Source organism: Tubulanus polymorphus, chromosome 8, assembly GCF_964204645.1.
Source record: "Tubulanus polymorphus chromosome 8, tnTubPoly1.2, whole genome shotgun sequence".
In the NCBI taxonomy this organism is placed as follows: Eukaryota; Metazoa; Nemertea; class Palaeonemertea; order Tubulaniformes; family Tubulanidae; genus Tubulanus; species Tubulanus polymorphus.
This window is the reverse complement of record NC_134032.1, coordinates 11,421,392-11,435,677: the sequence shown is the minus strand read 5'-3', so window position 1 is coordinate 11,435,677 and position 14,286 is coordinate 11,421,392. Positions and strand designations below refer to the sequence as shown.

Here is a 14,286-nt window from a genome sequence, read left to right as displayed (position 1 = left end):
CTTGGTGGAAACGAACCGGCAAAATTGACTATTAAAATGCATTCTGAAATGCTCCATGATGTGTATCATAAGTAAATTTTTCAAAATTTTCCGCGCAGTTATTAATTGCGACGAACCAGAGCGCGCTACTCGCTTCTGCCTATTAGGTACGGTTTGGGGTGGCCGTACCAATAGTTTATACCTTCCGCCGGCCCTGACTTGTTCATACCGATGAACGACAGTTTAAATGTCCGATGTGCGAGATGTTTTAATGTGAAATATAACCGTAAACAGCACATGAAACGCATTCATAACGTCGACCCAAACACGTTTGATTTCTAAATTTGATGTTAGTTAAAACGGATCATCATTGTTATCATCAGATTTGATTTTTCAGTAAAGGTTTTTTTTTTACCCTGCATATCATACTCAACACCATCGTCCCTCAGTAGGGATTCGAACCTGATGGCATCGCTGAACTCAGCCACGGCGCGAAGCCCTGCCAGACTAGACACTAGCTGGACCGGGTGCGCAAGTACATGCGGCACTAATCCAGATTGCCTGTTGTATAGTCGCGCTGATTATTATTATGATTGCAAAATTTCACGGATAACGGAGAAAGCCTGGCGAATATAAAACGGGATTTCTGATTGGCTAATAATGACATTATATCGTAGGTGATGTCATTAGCTGCGCATTTAGGCTTGTGTTCAGCTTCTTTTGGAATCAGTTTGGACAAACATCGTCTTTGAAAATGAAAGAATTTCATTGAAAATGATTCATGAAAAGTGATAAAATCTGAATTCTCAGAATATCGCTATCCATGTTGCAGGTTCTCTATTCAAGTCGCCATTAGTCAGCTGTCCAACGGGACGATTACTGCTCAAGGTCGATTTAATGTAGCAACCCGATATGAAAGAGTTAACGTGCAACAGGGTAGCACTAGTGGTGCCATCTGTGCGTGAAAAGTTTTCATAATTCCGACCAGAACAGATATTCCAGCATTAATTTGAATTAAAAAAACGATTATGAATTTTAGTTCAGTTCTTTCAGTAATGTGGAGTTGGGAATTTTGTACGACTGTATAGGTTTATACCAAATTTAGGTGATTCTTGATGTTTCAATTCTGTTGTAGATTCTGTAATAACCGGTATGAAGCCGCGTTAGCCTTTTATCTTCATGAAGAATTTTCTTTTAATAAGGCTAGGGGTGGAGGACGGGCACTCGAGTAAAATGCCTTTATCGCAGTAATACTTGTATACTTATCAACAAAATTGGTATCTAATATAGATGCGCTTTTTCAGCAAGCCTCCACTAAGATGATTAGAGCATGATGGACGTAAAAATTTGTTCCGACCTCAATGATATCTGAGTTGAATGTTATAAACACTGTATCTCATATAAAGTTTCACCAATTTGGCAAAAATATTTCAACGAACTGAACTGATCCGAGTTAATTTGATCCGAATTGAGCGGAGCCCAGTAGTGTAGGGTCATTCATATAGAACAGAATCATTATCAAATTCGGGTTTTATTGGTCTTAAAACAGGTACCGTCCCTGTTTCTTTTTCTTTATTGGTAGATTGGGTTTGAATCGTTTCGATTTGGTTTCCCGTACAAGCGCACTGAACCTGCCGGGAGGAAAGCAAGGAGTGTAATGTTTTGAAATCGGAAATGGTCGAAGTAGAGATATAGTTGTGTGATCATCGGCGGTCGGAATTACAGAATGATTTCGTTGAAATCGAAGTACAAAAAAATTGGAAGTTTCGGTTCCCCAGTTCACGTAAACAAAGACAAAAAATGCAAAAACATCAATCAAATCACAAAAACTGAACGGCTTCAACTGATTGAAAGACAGTACAGATTTTAATTACATATGTTGACAGTTTTGAGTCTCGCTAATTATAACCTGTTTGATACGTGCGTTCATATCTATTCATGCATCATGTAAATGTCCGACGTGCGAGAAATGTTTTAATCGGATATCAGATTCATTGCATGAGAAACGTTTTCATGCCGAGGAACGACCGTTTAAATGTCAGTTTTGTGAAAAACGGATGAAAACTCACGACCATTTGAAGCAAAACTGTTTAAATGTGCGATATGCGAGAAACACTTCACTCAGAAAGGAAATTGCAAAAAAAAACATGAAACATTCATGATTTTCATCCACGTTTGATTTCTAAATTTGATGTACCTCTTGCAGTCTAGCAGTCCAGTCCAAGCGCTTTCTAAGTATATTACTTCATGCCTTGCCAAACACTTATTACTTACTCACTAATCTACTCAATTAACCTGTTCTCCTCTGTATATATACAGAGGATATACAGGTTCTCATCTGTATATATATATATACAGAAAAACGCCGAGAAAAACAGGGCTACACCCCTGTGTTTAGTTCGTCGGTGATCTCTAGGGTGAGATCAAAACGTCGTGTAATTAATATATTAGATTATTTGAATAAATAAATTCTCGATTTTAAAATTGCTTTAATTTGTACATGGTGGGTTTTCATCTTATTGATCTGTTCACCACGTTTGAGTGTGGTTATCGTACCATAAATATCGAAATTGAAATTGAAATAAAGGGCATTTGAGTTGAATTGACTATGCTCTACCGTACGTTGGCGCCATCTGCAGACTGGTGCCGTACAGAACTGAGAAAGGGTGGAAAAACGAATTGGACTGTCTCGGTTCAACGCCGTTTTCACGCTTAATTAAGCTTGTGAATTGATGACTATAACTCGTAACCGGTAAGTCGGTATTATTGACGATGCAGAGTGAGATTTCCCTGATATTCTCCTTTAAGGAGAATTAACGATACGATATTTTGCCAATTTCATTTCGGCATTAATTCAATTCAATTGACAATTAATCTTATTTAGGCCTAGTCCGAGCGACTGCAGTTGAAGTGTTCATGGACTGGTAAGGCCATATAAAACACAGGGGTTCGTATCAGAGTTGTAGGTAATCGTAAAAACGATAATCTGTTAATCCAATAATGCCTATAAAATAACAAGAGGGCTTACGACGTTCACACACTACTCAACTTCAGTCCCTTACTACCTCGTTATTTCTCATTCAATTTCGATAATCCATCCAGGCATGATAGATTATGAAAGCTTCTTATAGCTTCCTGCTTCTAACCAAACTAATCCCGTTAACTTCCAATGAATAGTTCGTGAATGTGAAATTAGGGCCCAAAATCGCCTGGGTCGAAAATGCTATAACGCCAGTTTTTGCCGATTTCGAAATTTAAAACGTTTTCGAGTTCGACACGAAATCCTTCACCGATTTTGATGATCGAGGGTTTCAAACGCACAAAACATTCTCTATTTTCGAAATATTTAGGATGCGCAATAGAATTTTTTAAAGCATGGATAGAATATCAGTTCGATGATAACTTGAAATTTGAGAATCGTGGAGAATATTGGGAGTTGGATCAAGTTATTCCGTTATCATCAATAAAAGAAGAAACTGAAATAAAAACAATATGTAATTAGAAAAATATTCAAACATTATCAGAATTACAAAATAGACATAAAGGAAATAAACTAGATATGAAATTGTATGATAAACAGTTAGCAAAAGCTGAAAAATTCACAAAGTTATCGAATAGAATAACAGCAACAGCAGCCTGATAATTTCTCTGTGATATTGCCTGTACATGAAAACATCTGACTCACGCTTACACGTAATTATCGAGTTATTGTTAGAATGATTAAGGATCGAACCATATGTTACCATCATGACAATGGACGATGGTGTTGAGTGAATAACTGGAAGTTTCATATACACGCGTGCATGCACAGGTTTTAGTCAACACTCGCATTTCGTGATATAATCCGGCGTTTTCAGTTTGAGAGGTAAATTTATGTTAGAAACATCTTTGTAGCGATTTCATACAAGGCGTCCTGAAATTTGGTAGCTATTATACTGAGGCTTCAACAGCATATGTATGTGTGTGCATATATATGTATATTGTATATTGTATATTTTATATTGTATATTGTATATTGTATATTGCACTAGATGTTTATAAAGGATCTGATACATTATATATTACAGTGTTTTCAATAAGAAATTAACAAGCCAGGTCCCTTTGAAAAACAGGGGGGTCCCATAATATGTCACTGTCCCTGAAACGAAAGCTGGTTTGAAAAAACAGGCGGGTCCTTTACAAATGACAGACAGGTCTGGGACCTGGGACCTGGCTCTTATTGAAAACACTGTATTATAGATGATTGTGCAAATTTACATGATTCGAAAATTAGAGAATCAGAATTATGTTATCTAGCTATGTTGTCGGGTAGACATTTTGGAATAACAATATGGGTTTTTAGTGTTATTTTATAACGAAGATAAAAAATCTATGCAAAAATCTCTGGAAGCAAATCGAACTATACCTACTGAATTCATGATGAATATATGAATAAATTAAAAGATAATAAAGGTTCCAAATTATTTCTGAGACTTCAATTTCCATATGAATATGAATTTATGAAACAATATCAATAAAAGACATTTCAAATAATACCCTCCTGTGTCATAATGTCTTTAGTACTTCTAGTACATAAAGAATATATCTTTATATTTATTAGTACTTGAAATAATTATCATAGATTATGCGTTGATCATAGTTTAAAGAAGTAATGTACAGGGATAGATAGGTGGTCGACTGAGTCAACTATTAAGCTCGGCAAAGAGTGGAGGGTCAAGGTATCAATTTTTTGCCTTAGGTCTTGGCTTTGAATCTTGAAAATCCTGTATGGAACTTAGAATACTTTCTCATCTCCCGCTACAGCTTCTGATTTCAGCTTCAGCAACAAAAATATAAATATAACATCCGAGATGCTTTTGATTTAACGAAACCTTATGATTTATCAGGAGGCTTATAATTTATTTTGATTATATGTATTTCATTTCAAAATCTATTAGGCCTACTTAAAATGTATTATGTATTTACCTTCTCTTCCTTGTATAAACAACTCTTTGTCATTTAAAATCTAATTACCTTTCACTTTTATAACATGCATTTCCTTCTCATCAAGTATAAGCTGATAGAGCGCCTTACTAAAACCAATGTATGGTCTATTATGAGAGATATGATTAAATTCTTCAATTCACTAATTTCTGCGTTGAATCTAACCATGCCCATGGGCACCTTGTTTTTTCTCGACCGTGCCCATGGGCACCTTGTTTTTTCTCGACCTTTGATTTAGATACATATATTTACAATTACTGCGGTAGTTTATATTTTATATATAAAATATTTAAAAAACTCCGGGCGACCCTTAAACTCGGGGCGGGTGCTGATCCAGATACTAGCACCACACTGTAGAAAGGTGACCTTAACTGCAGTAAGACCGCCGAACTCAAAAATGTTTTCTATTTTCAGTTGAAGTTTAGTAAGAGAACTGACGTTAAAATGTTGCTGTTGGAAGGTGTTGAGGTGCACGTACGCGAGGATGCATTTAAAAATTGTCTGCGTCGACACATGGATTGGTTAGATGAATTAGTTATTGATGCTGATGATAATACCTGGTTTAGATGGATGTCTCGACGTCAAACTAATGGTTTGTCTTCAAAATCTCAATCCTCAAATTCAGCGATTGAATTGGTTAAATCTTATATTAACTAATAAAACTCACTGAAGGCAGTTTCAGAATAGTAAAGGGTTAAAATTGTCTGGTTTGTTCCCTTTTTGTATTCAGATCAGACGGGAGGACAAATGAATCAAAGGTCCGGAGATGGAGATGTTATGTACATCGGCACAAATCAATCAAAAACCGGACAAAAAAGACGATTTGAAGTTCAAAGCAGAACAAAAACTGTCGCTCAGAATGTTTTAAAAGCTGTGAAAAGTAGCAGAGGAGGTGCAGCTGTACAGGGGGCGCTACCGCAGCAACGAGTTCAACAATCACAAACAATGACGGCTGTCGGGCAGCAACCGATCGGTCTGTTACCAGCTCAACAGAGAATGACGCCCAATCGAGGAGGTCGCGGAAGAGGAAGAGGACGAGGTTTACCTCCTCGTCACGTTTTAATGGCTATCGACATTCCTCCTATGAATATGGGAAACCAATCCGGAGTCCGTCATATATCACTGGCTGGTAGTGATCATAATCTTAATAATCAGTTTCAACAACAGAAAACGCCAACCCAGCCTATCACGCAAACAACACCTGTTAAACCAGCTCCACCTGGTGGTGAATCACCGATAATATCGTTACAATCAGGAATCGGCTTGAAACCATTGGTAACTGATATTGCATCACAGCAACAATTGAATGAATCTGAGAATGTTGTGTCATCCATAGCAACAGCTCCGGTCAGCTCAGCATCGGTGGAAACCGTCAACTTCACAGTTCTAGATTCAAATGGTTGTGAAATTGTATCGAGCGCCGAAATTGAATCAACTTTAGAAAGTATTAAAAATGCTGTTGAGGAATCGGATGATTCTACGATTCCTGCCAATTCACAGGACAATGTGTCGTCAGCAAATGAAAAAGAAATTTACGTGGAACTGCCGAGGGAAAGTGGATTATGGACACCCCTGCCACTGGCGGTCTCCAGCTGCGATAACACATTAGAACAATTAGAATCAATCGTAAATTCCGCTCCGTCGTTTGAACAGTTACAAATATCTAGCAGCGCCACTGTTGGCGAAAACATCGAACGAAAATACAGTGAACAATTAAACGATGGATTATCGACGACCCCGCTCCTGGCTGTCTCCAACTGCAATAACGGGTTAGAACAATTAGAATCGATCGTCAATTCCGCTCCGTCGTTTGAACAATTAGAACTATTTAGTGGCGCCGCCAATCCCGAAAAAGTGGAACTTGAAAACAGTGAACAATTAACTGATACAAATACCGCTGATATCAATACGCTTCCATTCCAACAATCACATCATCACCAAGGTTACGACAGCGTTAAAAATGGACCGATGAAAATAGAACCGGTTGAAATATCGTCAGGAAGCGACGATGATGAAGATTATTCAACTCAACCAATTGTACAACAACAACACGATCGACAACCGGGAACAAGTGGAGATTTTTTTCAGTCAGGTAGGCATTAACACTGATTTCATCTAATCATTTGGCGAGTCTTAAAAACTACATTTTGCGCATTCAAAATGCTGGTTTGAACAGCCATTTTGTTTATTCAATTATCGATTTATTTAGGCTCCATTTTTAAAAACCTCATTTTGCGCATTCGTAAAACAAAGTCTCGTATTTATTGCCACCGGCATCTGATCTGATAAACACATGCTGATACAAACTAGTAAAAAACCAAAACAGTTCCGACTGTAAGGAAACTTTAACAGAAGAATCTTGAAGCTACAGTCGATCCCCGATATACCGCCCACATCGGTGCAGTACGATTTCGGCGGTAAGGGTGTTTTACTATGAATTTGTATGGAGATGAACATCGGGAAAACCTGGTGGTAGGCGGGGTGTCGGTATATCGGGGGTGGACTGTAGTTCAAATGGATTCATGATCTCAACTGGAACGCATCAGATTTTTGAAAAGTCGATTGAATGTCAGAAGGTGTTTTAGTTACGTGTAGTTTGTTTTGTAGAATTTTTTGGAGTTAGGTTTGAGTTTTTACACACTTGGATTCTATAGATCGAAAAGATAATTCGGTTAACTTAAGTTGATACAATGGATTACAGGTGTAAAATACCCACTTGCTACACTGAATTACCAGAAAACCAAAGTCGCCACGGTGGGTTTTGGAACAAATGTCAGAGAGAAATACTAGGACTGAACTGAATATGTATTAAATAGTTTTCCTAAAAAGATTTTATCATACGACCTGCTTTTTTGGTTGTCCATTCCGAACTTACACGAATCAACGATAACTTAATGTCCAATTAGTGTTAATTTACACAGTTTCTTTACAGCCACTTCATTCAAATTATTCGATAATGTCAGTCAGTTTGTTTTTTCACTTAACACAATAAATTCACTTTCCAATTTTCCATCTGCATTACAAAGTTACCGAATCATTCTCAACAGCCAATACACATGAAATAAACCAAACCACATCGCTCACCAATCCACATACGTCGCCAAAATAAAAGTAGCTTTAAATCCAATTCCGGAATGTCACCATAATTTCCGGTAAATCAATCCGTTTGAATACTTTCGATTATATTCTCGATTATATTTTATATTCTTCTTGCAAAGAAAAAATTAATACAAAAGTTCCGCAAGCTGCAGTACTCTGTTTTATTTGTAATTCACAAATAGTAAAACTTCTGTTCCTGATCGAACAAATTGCACTTCAATATTTGTATCGTCCGTAAAAATTACGCTTCCACAAAAGTTAAATCAGCAGTAACTCCTTAATTACTCAAAAATCAGCGATGAGCAATTGCTAATTTTTTTCCAGATCCACTGCGAGAGCTAAAGCTTTCATAAAATTAGAAACCTTGTTGGTTTTTAATAAAGAATAAACTTATAAAAGAGAGGACAATAACTGCCCTCCTCTCGATCATGAGATCCCTTTTTCTTCTCCCTGACTAAAATTCAACAACAGGAAATTCCAATCTAAATTACCCCCCCGTTCCTGAAACTACTCAGGAAAAATAGTACCATCCAAAATATAGAATTAAACCTTTGAAAACTATTCTTAATTGAAAATAAACATTACAACACTCCCACCAACTGCACCTGATAAAGTTGATAATTGAAGTTTACTATAGTCTGATGAATCTTAATATTTTAAAGTTTTAAATGTGGGCAGATGCAATCTGGAGGCACATGGCTTATCAAAAATGATAAGGTTATTGCTAATGACAAATCCATTTCTCAGTATTTTGAACTGCTGATGAGAATTTGAAATGTATCACTACATCCTGAAAGTCTAATTTAAACCACCAAGGGATAACTGAAACGAAATACTGAGTGGTCCTTCCTCTACTGAAACTAACGTACTTAATTAATATACTAGGCTACACAGGGTTCAAGAGTAATTTTTTAGATCTGAAACACCATTGTTTTCTTTCCGCAAAGTTTGAGAGTAATTTTAGTATTTCAGTATTAGATTCAAAATAAGTGGCTGGAAAACTTTTTTAAAATCATTTTTTTCTATGGAGATGATTAATTGATAGTACGTTACAAAAGCCAGTAATAAAATAATAAGAAATAAAATATAGCTGCATAGCATCGATAACGGGTTTCTGCCTAACTGGTTCATATGTTGCAACGGGAAGCGTAAAAAAGATTTCATCGAAATTATTCAAATCCGTCCGTAACATAGGACTATTTCCAAGAAGCGCAACCTGGGTCAACAATATGCTGGATTATGTGGATCCAAAAGGGCTACCATGTAAAAAGTACTTATGTACCAAGTCTAATCAAAATGGCTTTGAGGATACCGAAGATATGGTCCCCCGGTGCCGGCAGTTGTATCAACTTGAATGTCGCGTGTCGAGGCAGGTGGTGGCCAGAAAAAGAAATATTTCCGGGAAAATTTTTTTGAAGACGCAAGTCATTGACTGATCAATTGTGTTGTTTTCTTTCTTAATTTACATTTGATTTGGCAGGTCATCTTGCTTAGGAGTCCTTTTGCTTAGGAGTCCTAGGACATTGAGGAGTTGAATTTTAGCCATCTGAGCCCTCGGCTTGATTCAAGCAAAAGACCTTAACTGACTTCACAGAATTTGATTATAAGTCTTGGATTTTTGGCGAACCGTAGGTTTGCCTATGCAAACGGTCTGATGAAGCAGTTTTCATTGAAAATGAATAGAGTACCGGTGTGTCAACAAGGCACAAACATATATAGGCTGTTGAACCAATAGTGTATATTTTTGGTGTCATGGTTTGGCTTAATGAGTTCTCGAGCCCACAAAAATTTCATAGTGATCGAGTTATTTTTAGGGGACTTATTCTTGAAAAACACGCAAAAACCCTGCTTTTTAGCACTAAGTAATGGCACGTTTTTACATATGACAATTTGCATGCTTGCAATTGAAATATGTAAAAGTTCAATCCTTCCTGGAAGTGTTGCCGTTTTTAGTTCGACTGATCTCAATGTACTTTTCGACCTACAGGCCCTCACTGTATAAACCCCCTAAATTTCCTCGCTTCTATTTATTTGAGTTGACCTTGTAACCCGAGCTACAATGAATGTGATTGGCTGTTTGTGGGATATACGGGACATTCCGGGAATTTTGCCGTTTCTGATGTCATTGGGAAAGCCTAATGTGAAACCGAAAACAAAATGGCGCGCATCTTATTGTATTTGTTTTGATTTCTAGAAAAAAGTCTGATGTTTGTATTATTTACATTTTGTCGATGGATGGATTCTGACTTGTGAAATTGCGGTCAATCTAATACTGCGTCGCTAGTACATTTGTATATACGCAAGTCAGCTGTCAGCCGGCGCGTCAGCTGTCAGCCGTGTGTGTGCGAATATAGGTTACAGTTTGTGGTGTGTTAGTAAGCACCTGAGCGAGTCTATATATAGGCAATTATAGTATACACAGCACTCTCACACATCTGCAGGCGCATAAATTGTCATACTTTTCTAATCCAAATTGATTCATATTTAGTATAATATTTTTGACAATATTTGCACTCAATGATTTAATGGTGAGCCACAGGGCCATTGGACCTTTATTTAAATTTCTGAAAAATGCTTTCTCTGGTTTTAAGATCCATTCAATTTCAATCTTGAATACATAAAAATAAGTCAATTAAGTTTTCATTTTATTGAAAGGAATTCTACTGAACACAGATTTTGAACTGACTGACATGTTGATTTATCCAGGCGAAAAAATTACAGCAAAATCAACTGATGATCAACGAGGTGAAGTTTTCATTTATCTTCGGATATTTGTCTACCCCCTGATGATACAAGCTTTTTGGCTACACCTTTTGAAACATCAACGCCTGATCTAATCGCACCAATTAGTCAGCTACAGTCGATTTTCATGCCATCTGACCTCTTTCCACCTGTAATCAAGAAATGAAATGTAATAATTACTCGGTTATATAATATCATAGAGGAGTGAAAGAAAGTAAAATAACTGATTACTTATCCAAATATTGTAAACATGGCAACTGAAAAAATAACAATTGCATAAAACGTCAAGTACTTACAGCATCTGAGACAGTTGCGCTTAAGTTACGACAATGACGAAAAAGCTTGATTTAGAATGTACACTTGCACACTGTGGTTTAAATTTATTTCCCACCAGCTGCAAGAGTTGGAAAAGGAATTGAGGACCGTAGTGACCAGTTCATTCCACGAATAATAGCTGGAAAGAAAGTAATCGAAATAAATAGTCGTACACATAAGTGTAAACCAGCCCCTTACTAACAACTTAGGCTTTCCACTGTCTCTATTCACTACATTTAGTGCCTATTCTAGGTGTATCCCCCCAAAATAGCTAGGTAAAGTAGCTAGCCAACAATGATCATTGCTTCACCGAGTACTCATTTGCCACCACATGTACTAATATTATAAAGAAATCATATGAAACATTCCCTGGTTTACGGATTCTCACCTTAAATTACGTATAATCTGCTGTCGTTGTCATTGATCTGAGTCGTTGAGTGAATGCGGTAGTAAAATTCCGTATGAAAATACGTTTTCTGTCCATATTTACGTTGAATCGAGCCAGAAATCTTCAGGAAATGTAGCCAAATGTAGTAAATTGATTTACGAATAGAATTAACCAATTGACTCATTTTAAGGATCATGGTTTCGTGAAATTCATTAAGGTCCTAAAACTGGCGATAAATTTAAGCCGAAAATGATTTCAACCATCCGCGTCAGTGTCACAACCTGTTAAAATCTAGTTCATTGAAAATGAACAAGATATCTAGATTTTTAGCCTCCCTCATCAGAAATTAGGCAAATTAATCACTCCTCTCGATAAACTCAGATGATCTTTAGGTTCATATATAGAGTGAATTTTACTAATCACCATTCAAAGAATATGAGAAATAATGGGTAGATTTTATTGAATCTTGAGAAAAAATCCGGGAATTGTTGCGAACCTGGTGGAATCCTCGATTGCCACAATCGAACAAGTCCTCATTGCACGTGAAAAACCATCATAACTTCGTAAGGAATGAATTAGTTTCTTCAGGATGATATTTGTCTTCAATCTCTGTTACCCTTTATTATTTCACCAGTTGTTCAATTCTCAATCGATTCAGAGGCGGAATTGTGAAGATGAGGCTTAAATTTGATTCTAATGACTCTTTGTAGGTGTCGGATACGTTGTGCCGAATGAATTACTGCCGTCTGTTGAACTGAGTCGTCTGCCCGCTGGAAGGGTCGATGCTCAAGGTCGATTGAAAATAGCAACAGGGTGTAAAGGGGGTAACATTCGTCCTGGAAGTACAGGCCAAAAACCGTTTAAATGTCTGACGTGCGAGAAACGTTTCACAGTAAAATCAAGCTGTGACTGGCACATGAAACTTGTTCATAATGTTTGCCTGAATAGCCATGTTCCATCTGAGAAATTCAAGGCTGGCAATAGTAAAAAGTGCAAATGTCAGTTTTGCGATAAATGGTTTCGTTTTCCCGCATTACGTAAAATACACGAGCGAATTCACACCGGCGAAAACCCGTTTAAATGTTCAATATGCGAGAAACATTTTTCGCAGTCATCACACTGTAACCTTCACATGAAACAGGTTCATACCGTTAAACAACCGTTTAAACGACCGTTTAAATGTCAGTTTTGCGATAAAGGAATGCAAACTAGTTACCATTTGAAACTACACGAACGAATTCACACCGGCGAAAAACCGTTTAAATGTTCAAAGTGTGAGAAATGTTTTTTGTGGAAAACAAGCTGTAAACGGCACATTGAACGGGTTCATACCGATGAACGACCGTTTAAATGTCAGTTTTGCGATAAACGAATGAAAACTAGTTTCTATTTGAAACAACACGAGCGAATTCACACAGGCGAAAAACCGTTTAAATGTTCAATATGCGAGAAACATTTTACGCAGATTTCAACCCGTAACATTCACATGAAACGTTCTCATACCGATGAGCGACCGTTTAAATGCCCGACGTGTGAGAAATGTTTCGTGCTGAAATCACATTGTCAAGCGCACATGAAACGGGTTCATTCCAATGAACGACCGTTTAAATGTCAGTTTTGCGATAAAGGAATGAAAACTAGTTCCCAATTGAAACAACACGAGCGAATTCACACCGGTGTAAAAACGATTTAAATGTCCAATGTGCGAGCAACGTTTTACGCAGACGTCAAGCTGTCAACAACACATGAAACAGGTTCATTTAGATGAACGACCGTTTAAATGTCAGTTTTGCGATAAAGGAATGAAAACTAGATTCCATTTGAAACAACACGAGCGAATTCAAACCGGCGAAAAACCGTCTAAATGTTCGATATGCGAGAAACATTTTACATGGACATCAAGCGGTAAAAGGCACATGAAATATGTACATCACCAATGAAAGACCGTTTAATGTTTAAATGTCCGATCAATTCCATCGGATATATAATGGTTAACAGCACATGAAACGTATTCATAACGACCAAAACTCATTCGATTTCTAGATTAAATTCTATTTGAAGTTGATCATCGTCGTTAGTTATCATCGAAGTTGAATTTTAACGTGCTTGGTTATAACATGCTGATACAAACCAGTGAAAAACCATTCAAACAGTTCAGACTATAAGGAAACTGTAATCGATGAGTGCTTGATACAAGTGGATTCATGATCTCGACCGGAACGCATCAGATTTTTGAAAAGTCGATTGAATGTCAAAAGGAGTTTGAGTTACGTGCGGTTTGTTTTGTAGAATGTTAGGTTGAGGTTAGGGTTAAGTTTAAACAGACTTGAATTATTTATAGGTTGAAAAGATAATTGGGTTAACTTATGAAGTTGATAAAATGTATTATATACAGGGTTTAAAAGTACAGTCAGCCCCCGATATACCGCCCACATCGGTGCAGAATGATTTTACCTGTGTAGAGAGTATGGTGGTATATCGGGGGTGTTTTATTATGTTGTATTTGTATAAAAATGCATATTAAGAAAACCTGGTGGTAGGCGGGGGTGGCGGTAAATGGGATGACGGTTTATCTGAGAGTTATTTTAAGTATTTCAGAATTGGATTCAAAATAAGTGGCTGGAAAACTTTTTTAAATCATTTTTCTACGGAGATGATTAATTGATAATACGTTACAAAAGCGAGTATAAGATGTAAGATATATCAAATAAATAAGAAAAAAATAAGATAATAAGAAATAATGAAGAAATAAATTGAAAACTAAAATTATCTCTGTGTTT

General features: G+C 36.9%; 1 pseudogene; it reads left to right on the top strand.

The window, feature by feature from the left end:
- Nucleotides 1-2,625: 2,625 nt before the first annotated feature.
- On the top strand, nt 2,626-14,193 carry LOC141909520 (uncharacterized; annotated as a pseudogene).
- Nucleotides 14,194-14,286: the final 93 nt, after the last annotated feature.